The sequence below is a fragment of the Homalodisca vitripennis genome, chromosome 7 (assembly GCF_021130785.1).
Source record: "Homalodisca vitripennis isolate AUS2020 chromosome 7, UT_GWSS_2.1, whole genome shotgun sequence".
Taxonomy (NCBI): Eukaryota; Metazoa; Arthropoda; class Insecta; order Hemiptera; family Cicadellidae; genus Homalodisca; species Homalodisca vitripennis.
In genome coordinates this window covers 71,378,947-71,397,922 of record NC_060213.1, presented here as the reverse complement: position 1 = coordinate 71,397,922, position 18,976 = coordinate 71,378,947, and the positions used below count along the sequence as shown (strand labels likewise).

General features: G+C 33.1%; 1 protein-coding gene across 1 annotated transcript in view; it reads right to left on the bottom strand.

The window, feature by feature from the left end:
* LOC124365968 (5-hydroxytryptamine receptor-like) overlaps nucleotides 1-18,976 on the bottom strand; it is a 238,901-nt gene that overhangs the window by 67,563 nt on the left and 152,362 nt on the right. Inside the window, exon 2 of the mRNA XM_046822124.1 lies at nucleotides 17,158-17,194. The gene's annotated coding sequence lies outside the window, so the exon portion shown is untranslated. The remainder of the gene's footprint in view (nucleotides 1-17,157; nucleotides 17,195-18,976) is intronic.

The window sequence follows — 18,976 nt, the reverse complement described above, 5'->3', positions numbered from 1 at the left end:
ACTTCTGGAATCTAGAGTCATGTTTGTCGGAACAGATCCAAACAAAATTCGGCGACGAAGAAGCTCAAAAGGAACACGTTACATTGTTTTTACATGTGAGACACCTAGACCTCAAGACAGTGTAATATAGCTGACGAGGTAATATAATTGTCTCATAAGGTGCACTCAATTAGGTAAATATTGGTGTATTCCACGCCTGTGGCCTAGTTAAAAGATATTATGAAAACTGATATTTATAATTATTTATATATAACTTATTAATAAAAATTATTCATTTGTAGGTGTTGCAATCGTAGAAATTTATATAATAACATTTTGTAACGTTAAGTATAAAAAATGATTATGTGAATGGTCACGTAAAACTTAAAACTAAAAATATTCTTCACCAAACTATACTATTAACACAACTGTTAGGTTAATTGATACCAATTTATTTGAGAGAAAATCTATACAACGTTGTACAACAACTAACCTTTAATACTTGTAGTGCAATTTTACATTTTGAAATATTACATGACTTTATTGGAGTTAACACAGTGGATAGTTGGGCTTAAACAAAGATATGAAAATTTACATCTTGAAACATTGCATGGATTAATAAATTATGCATTCAGAGCTTTTAATTTTAAGTAAGATGACAAATTGAGAAAATAGAACAATGGAGATTAAACTCTGTCCGGACTTATTAATTTCGCTTTTGTTTGTTGCACGAGTTGATTAAACTTAATTAAAGTTAAACGAAGTAAAATACATTTGTTAATAATTATTGACCGTGTTTCACTGTAAACAAACGACTGGGTTTCAAAATAAAAATTATTATTTAGAATATTTTTAGCGCAAAACCTTTATGTTCAGCAAGTCTTAAAGTCTTAATGTACTAACTGATTTATTCCGTGTATTGAATTTTATTCCTGGTTATTGTGTGCGTAGTGTACTTAAAATACATAAAACCTTTATTTTGATACTGGTTTTTAGCTATACTTCACTTCAAATTAATCTTATATAACCACGAAACTATTTATAGAACTAAAAAAACGTTATTACATGTTTAATAACGTAAGTGACATCACCAGATGGATGAGAAAGTTTGACAGTGCCCTTACAAGAGTGAAAGAGTGAAATCTAAGAATAAGCATACATTTACTAATCATATTACAATTAGTCTCGAAACCTTGAGTTTACATCTACAGCATTTAAAATAGTTCTGGTCCATGTCATGGTATAAATAAATATTTCCTTATAGAATTATTTCACTATGAGGTTCTATTAGGCCTAATTACCTTCGTAACAGAAGTGAGGTGTTTGTGACAAACCATTAGTAGAGTTAAACATGTCCATAGAAGGTTTGGATGCACGTTGACATTTTATCACTCTAAATGTTTAATCTTTAATATCGGTGGATTGAAAATTCCATTTCGGTTCAGTCGAAATTGTTATACGCATGATTGAACTAATATTTACGTGATGTAATACTCTATTGCAATGTACTTCAGGTTGACACTTACTACCATAAAGGTAAAAATTATATGTATCTAAAGTTGTTAAATATTTACAATCCTGAACAGATATCTGAATAAAAATTATAAATCAACAGATTTTATGGGATTTTAAACAATTTCAAAAATTGGTAAAGCGTATTATGTATAATACATGAGAAATAACACAGGAGATCAATTTGGAATTGACAATCTTCGATGTCTTTTCAGTCATGGTTAGTTTAATGGCTGTCTAATTGTATAAAACACAAGAATGAATGCAAATTACCTAAATTTACTCAACAGGTACTATATTTATTTACATACGAGAGCTTTTCTCATATTAAAAAACACATTACAAGAGGAAAATTAAGAAAAGAAAGATTAAAATTTGTTTACATGTGGAAAAATAATGCCTTAAATAAACAAAATTGTAGATTTTTTTTAAAAAGTCTATAAAAAACTAAAAAATAAGACCTAAACCGGTGTATTTTAATTCGCTAACACTTATATGTATCTCGTTATTCCTAATAAACATATTTGTGACTTAGAAACGGTTTTTATATACTGATTTGTGAATCGATAAATTTGCTCTTATGAAAGATAAAATATATACTACACGCTTTGTGAATTAAAATTTCACGAAGACCGATCAGAGCATAAACAAGAAACAACACTGAAAAAAAAATGTTAAGAAACATAAAAAGGCGAAATTTTATTACATTATTTTTATTAACGGATTATAAACGACGCAATAAATGGCTGCAACTAGCAGGCCTTGTACTATTCTGATTAAAGTGGATTACACTTGAGTAGTGTAAACGCACTTATATTCCAAGTTTCCTCTTCTCGCCGATGCACGCAAGTGGAATCGACCATATTTATTAGGGGTAATTCCGTTATGAATTTGTATCTATTTAAGCCTAAATATGTGTTGAGACATTCTGTATATAACAATGTAGGAATTGCTCTTCACCACGTGTAACGCAACTGGCTTTTCTGAGGTTGTATGAAACGTTTAAAGTAACGTGCGTAACTATATTTCACAGAAAATGTCAAAATATATTACTCGGTTTGTTTAAAATCTTATTTATTTCGAGTTTATCCATGCCACCATTGTTACTCTTTAGAACAATGCAAAAATAGTTACTAACACTCAGTAAAATACTATGGGATGATCTAAACCATCATCAAAGTGGAATATGCTTGTATGGAAATAAAGCATGTAGCATGAGAAATTTCAAAGCCTGCAATCCAGATCAATATCCAGATACCGAACGAACGGATTGACAAAAATGCAGTTTCTTGGAGTGCCTGTATGTGCTTATACTCAGCTAATTAACACCAGCCTCATGAAAATTACGTTGATTTTAATCATTCGCCTGTTAATATCAAGATATAGATCGGACGGGTTGGCTGTAATAAAAGTTCCTAGATTGCCTGTCTATGATGATACTCTGCGAACTAACACCAGCCTTATAACAATTGCATTGATTTTAATCATTCGCCTGTCAATATCAAGATATAGATCGGACGGGTTGGCTGAAATAAAAGTTCCTAGAGTGCCTGTCTATGATGATACTCTGCGAACTAACACCAGCCTTATAACAATTGCATTGATTTTAATCATTCGCCTGTCAATATCAAGATATAGGTCGGACGGGTTGGCTGAAATAAAAGTTCCTAGATTGCCTGTCTATGATGATACTCTACGAATTAACACCAGCCTTATAACAATTGCATTGATTTTAATCATTCGCCTGTCAATATCAAGATATAGATCGGACGGACGGGTTGGCTGAAATAAAAGTTCCTAGATTGCCTGTCTATGATGATACTCTACGAATTAGCACCAGCCTTATAACAATTGCATTGATTTTAATCATTCGCCTGTCAATATCAAGATATAGGTCGGACGGGTTGGCTGAAATAAAAGTTCCTAGATTGCCTGTCTATGATGATACTCTACGAATTAGCACCAGCCGTATAACAATTGCATTGATTTTAATCATTCGCCTGTCAATATCAAGATATAGGTCGGACGGGTTGGCTGAAATAAAAGTTCCTAGATTGCCTGTCTATGATGATACTCTACGAATTAGCACCAGCCTTATAACAATTGCATTGATTTTAATCATTCGCCTGTCAATATCAAGATATAGGTCGGACGGGTTGGCTGAAATAAAAGATCCTAGATTGCCTGTCTATGATGATACTCTACGAATTAGCACCAGCCTTATAACAATTGCATTGATTTTAATCATTCGCCTGTCAATATCAAGATATAGATCGGACGGGTTGGCTGAAATAAAAGTTCCTAGAGTGCCTGTCTATGATGATACTCAACTGATTAACAACAGCTTTATTATAATTAGATCTGATTATGCATATTCGCTAGGCAAAATGTATAATTACGTAATCATTTGCTTATAAAATACTTTTAAAAATGCGTAGAATGCAAGATATTGGTTGAAGATGAATTATACCGATTCTTGAAAAACCCGACTCTAGGTAGAGTAATGGTTTTAATTCTTGTAAACATCAAACCCAACATTAAGGCTTCCATTGGAGTGATTGCTTTCTCCGAGAATAAATTTGGTTTCAAGAAGGTCTAATTTTATGTAAATAATGTTTAGGTATATTAAATAATAACGCCTTTAAAAGTCGTGGTTCATGTTATGTACTTATCGGTGTGTTTACGTAAACACAACAAAGAAAGTTAATTACTATAACAGTAATCCATTACACTATGGAAGAGTATATTGCTTTATAAATTAGAATAAAAAAATACGAAAACATTGTTTGGTCCTAAACATGCGTGTTTATATTAAATCGAATAGATATTTGTATCACAGTTATCAAAATCACTGAAATATATCTTTATTGAAAATCATAGTTGCACTCCGAAAAAATTAATTTTACTTTTAATCCATTCACAAATAAGTACTGCAAAAATTATGTGACGCCAAACGTTGAAGTATTTACTGCACATTTGAGAAAGCACGGAAGTTGGAAAAGTCAGCAGAGCTTGTAGTGCGCCACATATTGGCTCCATTAGTCTCGGTCTGACACTGCTGCTGATGTTTCCCCACCTTGCTATAATTTGTTCTGACATATATCCGGTCTCCTAAGTCTCTCCTAAATTTCACGTATACTGTTGGCATTTTGAGCAACGACAGAACAGCCAAACTTTTCTGAGCCTATTTTTAATGTTAAAATATCGCTTTTATAAGTTGCCTTAGAATGATAAAAACACATGCTAATACTCATATTTAAAAAATAAAATTCATGTATGTAATTTTAGTTATTTTTTTCTCATATTAAAAAAAGCTGAGGAAAATCCTCAGTTCTGAAAGTATCTTTGCGTTTGTTTATGGAGTGAATCATTTGTAACATTGGTAAAGTTGGTGGTAGGAGCCACCTACTGTCTTAATCCCATGAGAAAGGTTAGTGGACTTTGCATCTTAGTCATGTCATCTCGGAAGAATAAGGCTAGCTCTGATCCAACCTATTCCAGTCAAAGCGGGTTGAAGAAATCAATCATGTTTATGCAATCACTAAGACAGCTCTACTTACTTCAGCAATCATCATCCGTAGTAGACAGACTAGGAGTTACAACATAAAATAATTATTCATGCAATATACAAAGGACCCAATGAAGATTAGAAAGTACACAGATAAGACGTTTATTTACAAATAATGGATGGACTTTCCAGCTTCGAACTAATGTTTAATACAAACCAGTTCCTTCTTTGTTTCAATCTAGCCAGAACAGTTCATACTTTTAAATTGTATATTATTCAGTGGATCATTATTTTTCAGTGGTATCATTACTGTTTTGTGAAGTGTTTTGAGACATTATTGTGTATTCTCCTGTTATACCAGTTAATGATTTGGAATCTCCTTGTCATTAGTACTTTTAAATAATATTCTCAAATTATTACTGCCTAAGAGTAATAATGCCCTGTAGTTTCGACGATAATGTAGAGATGATATTTATATTCATTGCTTCGAAGGAAAATATCATTAGAGATATGGTTTAATGTTTTACATCATGATAGACCTACGTTAAGGAAGTACTTAGGAATTTTGTCATATCAACTAAAGTAAACAGTTTAGAGTAAATGGATATATTCCTTACGTGCTATATGCATCACGTCAGTTCATATATTTGTATTACTAAACGAATGTCTTGATTTTTTAATATAGATCACTTGGACACATGTTTATTATCCATCAAATGCTCACATATTTAAGCGTGTATTTTTGGGATTGGAAATATATCTGACTACAAGTGCTCTGTCTAAAGCCCTCCAAAATTTAAATCTTAAACTCATCCTATTTTATAAATTTGTTACTAATACACATGTGTTTTTGCTGTTTTTTCGTCAACTAACAATATTGTAATCAGCTAATTGGCATTCAAGCTATTATAAATATCATTATGAATTATTTAATATGTTTTAATATAGTAGTTATGTATGTTGAAGACATTATTGAAAAGCATGTCTAAGAGAGGTACTGTTTCAACAGTAAGGTAGTTTTGATAGATTTTATTCGTATTAGAAGTTTATAAAACGATAGTTAGAAGAGGAAAGCCACCATTAGGTTTGTTGTGTTCCACATTGAAATAACAATAGAGTTCCCTCATTGTGTATAGCTATTAGCGACATGATAACAACATGGTGACGGTGCATCGCTGTAATGGGGTATGCTGTCAGCAATGTTTATTCAAAACGCGTAGACCAGGTGCACTGTATTTTACAACAGAACATTGAGTGAATTGCATTAGTGGATAAATGTGGCTACAGCAATAGTAATTAATGATTATGTTAAGTGCACTTGTAAGTAAAAAAGTTGCAATACAGATTATTTCACAATGCAATTGAAAAGATGGTGTAATGTTTTTGTAAGGCAAAAACCTATACCTTTCTTAATCCAGGAGCCTAGAGTTAAATTACGCCTCATAGGCAGACAACCAGATTTCCTGGAAATAGACAGAAGAATGTTTCCAAAGATATTTGGCCGCACTAACTTTAGTGGAGGTCATAACGTTAGGGTATCAAAAGGGGTAACAATATGACATCATAACCTTTTTCAGATTGTGTCGTTCCTAGCCTGATACGCTTAAAACCGACAGGTAGACAGACAGTTAATCATGTTATTACCGTCAGACGACAAGAGAAATAAAGTAAAGTAAAAATGTCTTATTTTACCAGGCGAAGTGGAAAAACATTAAAACAATAGGCTTATAGTAGAAAATTTAAGGTTTTTATGGTGTTGCCAGTCATCGAAATTATATTTATTAACGTATCTGATGGTTTGTTTTAATGATCTCAAAGATATAAAAATATTATGTGAAATAAAATTATAACTATAAACATTGTTTATTATTTCGTTGTAGCTTTAGCGCGGCTAACGTTGTATATCTTTATTTAACATTTTCTATTAATTTATAGAATACCTAGTTTATGTGCTTATAAATTTAGTTTATAAATTTGCTTCTAATAAGCGTTAAGACTTCATAACTTACCAAACGATGCATTTTATTGTCAAATCCAACACATTGTACGGGGCCGTAAAATTTCGGTGCAAATCAAAACCCAATTTATACTTACTGTAGGAAAATAGCTTAAATAAAAAAATAAGAGGTCATATCAAAGCAATTTTTAATTACCAGTTTTGTAAAAGTTCCAAAAGCTAAATTACACGACTGCCTTATCTAAAGCGTATATTGAGTGATATATACACAAATTTGTCAAGAAAACTGCACACATCAGTTTGGATAAAAGGAAACGGAATACTGCATTAGGGAGACTAGTAAAACATTCAGCTCGTGAGTGTACATGTGAAATACAAATGGCCAACACTTATATCCACCCTTTTCTCCTTCCGTTCAACTAAAGAATACGATGAATAAACTAAAAGTAAGATATTACTAAGATAAGAGTAAGATAATACTAAAGAGTAAGACACTAAAAAGATAATTCTTTTTTCAAACATCGAAATAACACAAAACATGTAAGAATACTTTTCTAAATTAACATTTTGAAATTGTTTATTTAAAAATGCAGAATTACGCTCTACAGTTGTGGCAGTTGAGACGTGGATAACAATGGATCATAATTCTCATTTACATTTGGAGTACTGACAATATAATGACAGTTAACACACACACACCCGGGTGTGTGTGTATATAATTTACACACGAGCGCACGCACACACGCGCGCACTCACTCACATACATGCATACACACACATACAATGGGAGAATAGGTTTTTTTTGTTTCACTGAACAATGGCAAATGTCCGGAAAAATCCTGTTTCCTTCACAATCCTTCCATCGTGAAAAATAAAATTCAAACAAAGAAAAAAAGACTAGGTGTGACACCTTTCTAATGTCAAATCCTATTAAAAGAGATATACTAGAAAAGTTCAAAAGGGATAAAATATGTCAAGTGCAGCACAAACGAATGTAATTCTATTTAAAATTATCATATTGAAATTTATGAAAACTCAATTATTACTTAGCTTATTTTTAAATTGTGTATAATAAGTTTCAGTAGTAGCAATTTGGTATAAATATTTAAAATCTACAGGACCAATAACACATAAGATTTACCATTTCAAGCTATAGTATCAAAATGCCTACTATTTCCAAACAAGAAATATAAATATATCAAAACCAGACTAGCTATATCTAATCTATTTTTATATAGTTAATTTTAAATGTTACAATACTTAAAAATGTAAGTAACAATATAAACTAAAACAATAAAAAAAATATATTGATAAATAAGGGAAATATTTTTCTTATTCAAAGCCGAATACTAAAGTAATTTTACATACACTAAGTGATATAAATGGTAATTAATTGTTAATAGGTAGTTCTGCGATACCCGGTCAAATAATAATAATAATAACGTCTTTATTTAGCAAGCGTTCTTCAAAGTAAGACTCTGGTTTACAAGACAACTTTTGTCATAACTTACAGGTAATTATTACATAAATTACAGGTAATAATAGTTATTCTAAATGATATAAAATTACATAATTATTCTAACTTATAAAATTATATAAAAATCTCTTTAACATGATTTTTAAATGTACTATAACTAAGGGTCTTTAAAACAGGGGGCAAAGCATTATATATTTCAGGTCCAAAGTAGCTAAAACCTTTCTTGCCAATTTCTAGGCGGACCCTAGGCAAATGAAGTAGGCTGTCCTGCCGAGTACTGCGAGAATTTATTTCATGCCTAAAAATAAGTTTTTTCCTGAGATATTTAGGTTTGCCAGTCTGAAGAACCCTGTGGATTAGTTGGGCAGTCTGTAAGTCACAGCAATTTCCAATTGATAATACCTTAGAGCTTAATCTAAATTCACTGATGTGATCAAATTTCTTGAGATTATAAACAAATCCTCAGACAAACAACGAGCAAAAGATGGAAGAGCGTAGGCCTAATATATAGTGGGAAAAATTATTGAGCGGACAATTTCTAGCTTAGAAGACACAGGCAGTACTTTTACACATCTATAAAGGGTTTTCAGTTTGGTCACAACGCTGTTACATATGGATTTTACATGGTTCGCAAAATCAAGATTGGAATCCAAAGTAACTCCAAGGATTAGAGAACTGTTCATAACTAAAGGTTTGCCATCCAAAGTGACTAACTGACTAATGCAACCATGTGGCAGACAGTTCAGAGATGATCCCACCTGCAAAACAGCACATTTGTCCGAGTTAAGCAGAAACCCATGATCATCCGACCACGACTTTACCCTATCCAAATCTGAATTTATCTTCCCTACAGCCTCTGCTCTCTCCAAAGGATTGTAAGACAATAATAGCTGTGAGTCATCTGCATAACAATGAAGAGAGCAGAACTCCAGCTGGTCTTTCAAGTCTGCAGTGTATACAAGAAAGAGTATTGGCCCCAGGCAACTACTTTGCGGGACACTAACAAAACGGGGCAACGCAGGAGACAGCCGACCATCAATTTTTGTTCGCTGGGTTCTCCCCAATAAATACGACGAGAACCATCGGACTGAATTTTCGTCAAAATGATAGAATTTAAGCTTAGCTAATAACAAATCGAAATTAACCGAATCGAAAGCTTGCGAAAAGTCTAATCCCGTAATCAAGCTCTGAAAACCCCTATCCCTAGCAGAAAGCAGGTCATCAGTGACATTGAGAAGAGCGGAGCAGGTGCTAAAACCCTGTCTAAAACCTGATTGTGCTTCAGGCAGTAAATCCTCAAATTCCAAGTAGCTGACCATCTGCTCTGACACAACCCTCTCCAGTATTTTAGAGACGACCGGGAGGATCGATATTGGTCGAAACTGAGAAATCGAAGTAGGATTGTTAGTTTTCGGAAGAGGGATAACTACACTCTCCTTCCAGCAGGAAGGACATTTCCCAGTAGTTAGAGACACATTGATTAGATGGGTGATTGCTCCAATACAAAAAGGGCTTAAGCCTCTGACCATAGCGATGGATATTCCGTCCACGCCAAAAGCAGTACTTAAAATGGTGTTCATAAGCTCCCTCACCTTTTGCTCAGACACGCGCATAAAGGTGAAAGGGGAATTTACACCTGCACACATATTTTGGCTAAAGAAACTCAGTTTATCCATGCTTATGTTTCGTCCACAACCCATGGTTGAAAAATAGTCATTCAGCTCTTTAGGTGAAAATTGATGAGGTTTTTCTTAATTTGCATTCAGAACTCCACCAGCCCGCAACGTAGCCCAAAACTTCTTTGTGTTTTTTATGTTTAAATTATCGGCGAAAAACTTCTTTTTCGCCAATCTTACAGCCACATTGAGTGCGTTACGAGCCTTACAGTATTCGAGTCTCGATTCTTGGGTTTTTAGGGAAAGATAGACATTTTTACACATATTCTTCTTTTGTGTAAGGTCAATCAGGTTGGAGTCCCTCCAAGGAGCTTTTTTCCTGGTTATTCTCTTTCGCACCATAGGGGCACACACGTCAAAGATTTGAATAATATTTGAAGTTAAATTATTAGTGATGTCATCTACGTCTTCCTGGGTTATTATGTCTTCCCAACAAAAACTAGAAGCAATCTCAATAAACTTCTCGTAATCAAAATCTCTAAAATTGCGATATGATATGAACTTAGCCTTGGATTTCGGTTTCTCACATAACACGTCACAGTATATCAGCTTGTGGTCGGTGATACGTTTACCATTGTGCTCCAAGATATTGGAGGTGTCGACTATTCCTACATCTGGATTAAAATTCTTATCTACAATTATGACGTCAATAAGAGACGATGTACTCTCAGTGATGCGAGTGGGTTCCCTAACTATTTGGACGAGACCCAAAGATTGAATAATTTTCTCGAGATATTTCACATCTGCTCTTCTCCTGTCCAGGAAATTCACATTCAAGTCACCCAACAAAATCACTGAGTCTACCTCGGGTGACATGTCAATAAACAAAGCATGAATCAAAGAACTTATGCAAGAATATGGCGCAGCTGGTGGTCTATATGCAATACAGACACATAGCTTCTGACCCCTCAGACAAACCAAGCCAAATATACATTCAATGTCAGTATCCACGTTGAGAAGTCTAACAGGAGTAAACTTAATAATGCACCTTACATACAGAACTACACCTCCTCCACGACCCATCAGAGACGGCCTATCGCAACGATGAAGTGTGTAGCCCGGCACATCGAACACATACGAGGGAACATCAGCGGACAGCCATGACTCAGAGACCCCCAACAAGTCAAATTGAAAATCATCAACAACCGAACACAACTCTGCAAAACCTGTGTTAAGCGATCTAAAATTTACATGCGCTACTCTACAACAAGTGGCAGTCGTTCGATCTCGTTTCCTGACTGGATTATACTCACCGGGGCACAATCATTAACAGGAGACACCTGAGGACTGGGACAGATGACATCTGGAGCAATCTCACTTCCACACCGGGCGTGACAGGCCTCATAGACTATTTTCAGTGACTGAAAAATCAACTCCCCCATACGATTATTCCCGTTTCGATTGAGGTGTCTCACGTCACGGGAAAGATGATAGTTTCGGATAACATCGCTGTTGTTGAGAAACTCAACATTGAAGTTATTGCACATGAGCATTCATTTAAGTGGAAAAGTGCTTGCGTTTTGATATCCCTCCTTGTAATAATACTATTTAAAATAACAGTAGCATTAGGAAAAGTTCGTTTGGCAGTACTCAACAGGTCCGCGAATGCGTGGAGCACCGCTCTCTTGCCACAGCCCCCATTGTAGCCAGGGCCACCGTTGTATCCGCGAACTAGGATATTAGTTCCAACAAAAATGTATATTATCTCAGGTTGTGCTGATTTATACTTACTGATCTTATCTCTAATGTGAGATATTCTAGCCCCTGGATTTATATCCACAATAGCCCCTCTCTCTTCACATTTTTTCCCCGAATAACGTAAAAGAGAATCACCGATCAGCAAAACATTGGACATGGTCTTTTCCTGATATGTTAAATTTAATTCCTCTCTAGACTCAGCACTGACTTTGCCACTAGAAACCTTTTCTCTTACAAAAGGCAAGGAAACATTTCCACGAGCAAAGGTTTCTTTACCTCCTTTAAAGTTACTATTCTTAGTTAACTTAACTGCCAATTTAGGTTTGTTTACTGACTTCTGATACCATTTCCCTGATGCATTGCATACTGTTGTGTAATTTACACTATTATCCCCCTCAGAAACGGACTCAAAACGATTTATACATTTCACAGTAGCACCATCTGTCAAAAAATTTACAGTTTTATTAACCTTAAAACTACGTTGTTTTTTATTGAATTTTACAGTTTTCCATTCATTAGAAACATCCCTCGTTCTGACTAAATCTACATTGGTATCAGAATTAGAGGCCATCTTAATGGCAACAGTTGCAACAGTGGCTGCCAAATCAATCGGATCTCCTACAGTTGTGTCTGTCATAGTCAAGACACACTCGTCTACAGACACAGTGCTTTGATTCCCGTCCTTAAACAGTGAATACCAATCACAAAAAGTAAGACCATTTTTATGAATATTGCAAAACCCTCTTTTATAAATTTAGCATTAACCAGCACACTTAGACCACATTCGTAGCTGTTATTTTGTTGAGCACCACTCAAATCACAGAGGCTATCCTTCGTGAATCCAAGTTTACTAGTTACTAGCTTAGCAGCCTCCATATTAGCGCCTTTAATTGAATCAAGGTGGTATACTGACTGCCCACAAACATCAACAAACAATAAACTCCAGTGAGAGCCAGTATCCGCCTTTAGTGCCGCTACACTATCGCTGATGCATAAGAACGCATAGTCAGACTTAAACAATTCTAAGTTACCTAAAAGAACATTTACATCAGTATCACTACCATGCTTTACCATTTGAGATACAGAGGGGCCAATGAAAATTACCTTACTTGTATTTTTACTATCCTTACTATTAAACGTTTTAAAGTAAGAATCTAGAATTTTGTCATCAACCCATCTATTATTGAGCCAAGATTTTTCTTCTACCTCCTTAATTGACGACTTCAATTCATTTACACGATTTGATAACTCTAGTTTCTGCTTATCATTAGTTTCTAAATCTGTACTTAACTTAGCTATGATTATATCCTTCTCATTAACAACTTTTTTTAAAGATAAACATTCATCAGACATTTTTTTAAAATCATCCCTAACTTTTATTAAGCTAGAAGAGACAACATTATTCTCCTTAATTATAACGTCTTTTTCTTCTCGGACAATGTCTAATTCGCTGTATGATGCATTTAGGTCAGAGTGTCTTCGTTGTTTCTCACGCACCAGTCTGGTTTCAAGAGTTAAAATGTCACACTTTAAATTTTCAATAACGTCCTCAAATGTTTTTGTGGTAGTCAGAGCTTTGTCCAAAAACTTGAGTAAATTGAATATGTCCGACTCAAAGTCAGAAACATTGAAATGAGGATTGTTAGCCTCTAGTTTTTTTAAATTAACACAAATGCTTGTAACTAAAGTTTCTGTGTCACCGTCAAGATTCTCTGAGTTAGTAAACATTTCTTCAATCACATTTATTGCAACGTTTGACATACCACGCGTCAACACCATCTTTTTTTAGAATAGTCCTATATACAGAAATTGAAATACAGTTTTAGTTTTGAAGCGACGCCGGCGTAGACAGTTCTGCAAGCCGCGAGACGGGCAAGCAGATAGATTGCAGCGAAGAAACTGAAGGCGCAGCTGATATCACTCGCAGCGGGTAGGTAGAGCCAAGGCGGTCAGAGCGTACAGCGGTTAGTCACGATGCGAGTAGGGACAAGTTCTGCCGCAGCCGCTTGGGTTGGCAACGGCGCACAGCACCTGCGCTGTAGACGAGAATGTTCAAGCCGAGTCTTCCACCACTGCCAGCGTGTTCGTTCAGCTTGGTTAGTGATTCCCACATTCAGCTACTTACAGTTGTCTGATACCACCGGACGATTGCAGTGGCCCCATGCAAGTCAATAAAACAATTTGGTCAACAAAGTTTGTACAACAACAAGTTTGTATAACGATGTTACGACTTTAAAAAGAGGCACAAGTAACACACATGTCATTCTTCTGCAGACCAGGTCTGCCACCCCCCCAAATACTTATACTGCCAAATGCATATACTTAACTGTTATATAAAAAATTTTAACTCCTTCTTTAACCTTAAGTAGTTTATAAATTATAACAAGTAGTAACCAACAACGGCCTTCACTTCCAGCTATCTGTTCTTGAAGATTTATCTTCTAACTAAAGCTCATAAAGGTTGTATTTACAAAATTAATTTATCTTCGTAATGGAAACAGTTTTTACCTACACAGGGATTGAAAGCATAGTTTTTGGTTTTTATTATTAAATGTTTCATGTTTGTGTTTATTAATGTAATGTTATAAAATAAGTATTGCTTATTTCCATAAGTTTCCAGTTTTAAACAGCAATTTCTGTAGAGTACGACAATACAAGTAAATATTCGCTTAGTACTTCAAACTTGGAGTATTTCCAATAATAACTTGCAGTGAAAATACTGTGACCGAAATCAAAAGATCTTTTATAAAAAAGATTTGGTACTTTAAGCTTTTCAAATATTTTAGAAAATTAAGTTATTTTTATGATTATATTCCTTTACAACCTAATTTTAAGAACATATACATGAAGACTGCAAGACTTATTTACACCTAACTAAAACTGGAAAAACTATGTTGTGTACATTTACAAAGGATTTTCACTGTCAAAACAAAATATGTCAAGTTAAGCCATTGTTATCCTTGTATAATTGTTAAACTTGTAAAATTCTAATTTTATTATTTCCATGCGCTCATAACTATAGAATATATCGTAATGAATTATACTAAAAATTTTTAATAATGGATGTAGTGTGTTAATTTATACATCATTCTTTTATAAAACACAATACCGAAATTGATAATATTTGACAATCATTGTACATAAATAAATATTAAACAGGACTAATATTATATCAGAAAGCCTAAAGATTCTGTTACTCCTCATTAGAATATTATTGAGACAATAATAATGGTAAAAATATTTGCTAACATGCGTATGAAATTTTAAAAACAGTAAAAATGAGTAACATTGAAGTATTATTGAAAAGTTCGTTAATAATATATGCGTAGTAAAAGAATAGTAATATATATTTCTTTTCATTTTTGGGTAATGTTTGACTATTATTAATTTTAATTTGTACCCTTTTGATTTTCACATGTGTTAATCTATACATATAATATATTAAAATCGCTTTTTTGTTAGTATGTTTCTGCATCGATATTTTATAAAATACTAAAAGGATTTTGATATTGTTTTCACTATCGACTACGTTATGAACTGGGGTTGCTTAGTACGGTAAATCAACATTTTAGTAATAGAAAGTAGAGAAATTATTTAAAAATTCTAAAACATAATTATAATTTTTACGACATGTTAATCCAATTCATTCTAAACAGATGCAGACACTACTTTCAGCTGAAGTTTCCTACGATGCCCTTCGACGTTGAAAAATGCGTGTGAAGAGGAGGGTAACTGCTAGTGAATAAGAAAAGTTCTTTTTAAGACTAACATCAGCTTCAGTTGTACATGCAAACAAAGAAGTAGCCTTTAAAATAGTAATCGCGATACTTATTTGCGTGCATTGCGTTGCCTAATTACTTTCGTTTCTTATAATAATTTGAAAGATAGCGTGTAATAGGTATCTATTCTAGGTATCTATCTATCCAATCTATTCACGTGTAAATTAAAAATATCAGACAGTATTTACAAACTGTTTTGAATTTGTTCTCCAGGTTAAAATGTTCTAGTTTATATACAAAATGTAAACACCAAATCAGAGATGGAGAGAAATAGGCCAGTCGTTACAGACGTAGATAACGCTAATAGTTGAAACTGTTTTGTGCAAACATTGATCGTTGATATTCCATTATTGCAGACCGTTCCGAGGCTTATATTTCAATTTGCAATGTTAACACTGCTGAAACCAATTACCGCCGGCCCATCTCCATTGCTTTCGTGTATTTATGTTGTAGATGTCACCTACGGTAGCGGCAATGTTCGTTACGATATTGGGTGTGAAATTACTAGAATAATAATCAGTGTAAAGTATCAGATGAAAACTCCATTAATTACTTTGTGCGTTAAGACAATTAAAAAAAATGTTTATTTGATTTACACTAATTCAAAACCATTGGTTCTAATATTTCAGTCACGCAAAACGCAGTATGCAGATGTCTCATTAGAACACAGTTTACAACTCTATCTGACGATAAGACCTAAGATGATTGGTAGAACAGAGCTCAATACTAGCTAATTCTATTTAATAACCACCTAGTTTCCTCAGTGAGAGGTCTGGGATGGATTGTGGTTTGTTTAACTTATATTTTTTTGGTTAGTGTAAAACTTCACAACCAATGCCATTTCAGTGATTATTTAAATCACGACTTCAGACCGGGACTACCGTCACGTAAGATCTACAATTCACGAGACTTTTTAGTCTCCAAAAAAAGTATCTAAAACAAGGCACTTATATTTGGACTCCAACAATATTTAAGAGACACTAAAAATTATACAGTTAACAATATAGATTTTAAAAATAATATTTATTACAAACAACAATATTTATAGTTTTGGGGAATAGCTGTAGATATACTCATTGTGACTGTTGCGTGAATTGGCTTCCATTGTTTTACTTGGTCTAAATCTTTTCTTAAGCACCGACACGGAGAGGATATTCAACTCGTTTTTAGTTGTAATGAATGAGTTGGTTTATATTTAGCTTTGGTATCTCATTATGAAGCATAACATTATACGTCTTAGGGAGGATTTTATACAAATATTAACACAATTTTCGTTTTAATTTAATTATAGTTTTACCATTTTTAATTTGTAAGCAAACCCCTTAAACGACAAATTAATTACATGTATTAAAGTGAGATAACATTTCAATGTATTTTTTAGTACGTTATTTAAGTAATTTACTATTTTCAACAACTTTGACGTACAATATAACATATGTTATTTCAAGGATTGAAAATGTATTCCTCTCGTAAAGTCAGCATAAATACAAAAATAGAAAATGGTTCAAGAATGTGATAAATAGAATATAAATATTTTGTAGCTTATGAAAAAAACATTATTTAATACTTACCGGTAAATTACTAATGTTTTCCGGCATAGTGTATGTTCTGAAACAAAATTAATAAATAGATTATTTATAAAATAATGATGCATTATTAAATGAAAATAAAAACTAACTACTACAAAAGAAGACAGTGCGCCAACATCTTAATAACATTAAAAGTCCGAAAGTGCCTTTGTTTGTTTGTTTTTCTTTCACGCGTAAACTATTCAACTGAAATTTTACATGAATATTCTTAAGGTCTCTGGGATTAACAGAGGCCTATTCTTGTTTCGAAAATCCGATCGGTATACGCTCCACTGGTTTTTAAAGTAACAAAAGATCCCATCTTGGCATTTAAGGTTGTGAAATATTAATTTAATGAGCCTATAAAATGATATAAACTGTTACGTGTAAAAATAGTTTATTATTTTCAATTTGTTTACATTTACAGATAGTAGATTTTCGAATGAATAACGATAATTTTAACGACGTTATATATTTTAGCGTTTCATTAAGTACCTCTCTACATAATAAAATGTCCTAAAACATAAGATGATCTAAATTTGACATCAAAGACTCTCGTTGAAGGAGTCGGCAGAACTATCTTAGATGAAATTTCGCTGCACTGTTCTTTAGAACTAATGTACCAGTTCCAAAGAACAAGAAAATATATACAATATTGTTCAGTTTATAAAAAAGCAAACGCGTAGTGCCAATGTTAATTTATTTTTAACTGTTAATATTTAACAACTTTTAAGTATCACATGTAAAAGACAATGTTACTATTAAACTTTTAATATAAATTTAAAGACAGTTTTAAAACCCATTTTAGTAGCCTTATGATAAAAGTAGGGCCCTTAGATCTGGTTATGCGTGTATACTTTATTGATCGGATAAACAAAGCAAAATCATCTATGGAAAAATTACTAACCGGATTTAAACCTATAGTGTCCATAATAACTTCATACTTTTAACATATTTTTTGATCGTGGCAAGAAAGAACCTCAACATTGGTGTCGTAAATATAAATCACTCGAATCAGGAATACTCATAGAGGTGCAAAACCTACTAAATTGCATGCTAAGCCTCGGGAAAGTGCTAGTATGTTTATAAACTTTAAAATAACCGCGATTGCAAATAAAGTTGTTTAATTTAGTTGAATGATATTAGTTTGTCAAATGATATATTCTTTAACAAATTTAAGCGTTTGAATGCGTATTTATTTATAGTAAATCAGACAATAACTACGCTGCGATAAAAAGGGCTCAATCTTGTGTTATATTTCGCATTTATATTATGGAGGGAATCTAAACAACGTTTCAAAAGAGCCAGCTCTTAAACTTGTACTTTATCGATAGTTAAACTTAAATAAAAATACCTTTGAAGTATAGTACGGATTAAAACGTATATTTGCAGAACTTTTAATTTTGAGTTGACAAATTGAGAAAATGAAACAATGGACATTAAACTCGGTGGAGACTTGTTTGTCCTTGTTTATCGCACGAGATGATTAAACTTAATTAAATTTAAACAAAGAGTAATACATTTGTTAATATTACTTAACGTAAAAAGTTTCTGTATTTCAAAATAAAAATAATAATGTAAAATATTTATAGCACAAAACATTACGTTCAGCAAGTCTTTATGTACGAAAATATTTATTGATATATTGAATTATATTAGTAGGTAGTGTATGAGTGTGTAGCCCAGTATACTTAAAATACACCAAAATGTGTTTTATTGACACTGGTTTAGTACTTAAACTTTATTTGAATTGAAATTATTGTATATACCTATGACAATATTTAACGTACAAAATATATGTCTATTAAATATTTTCGAACAT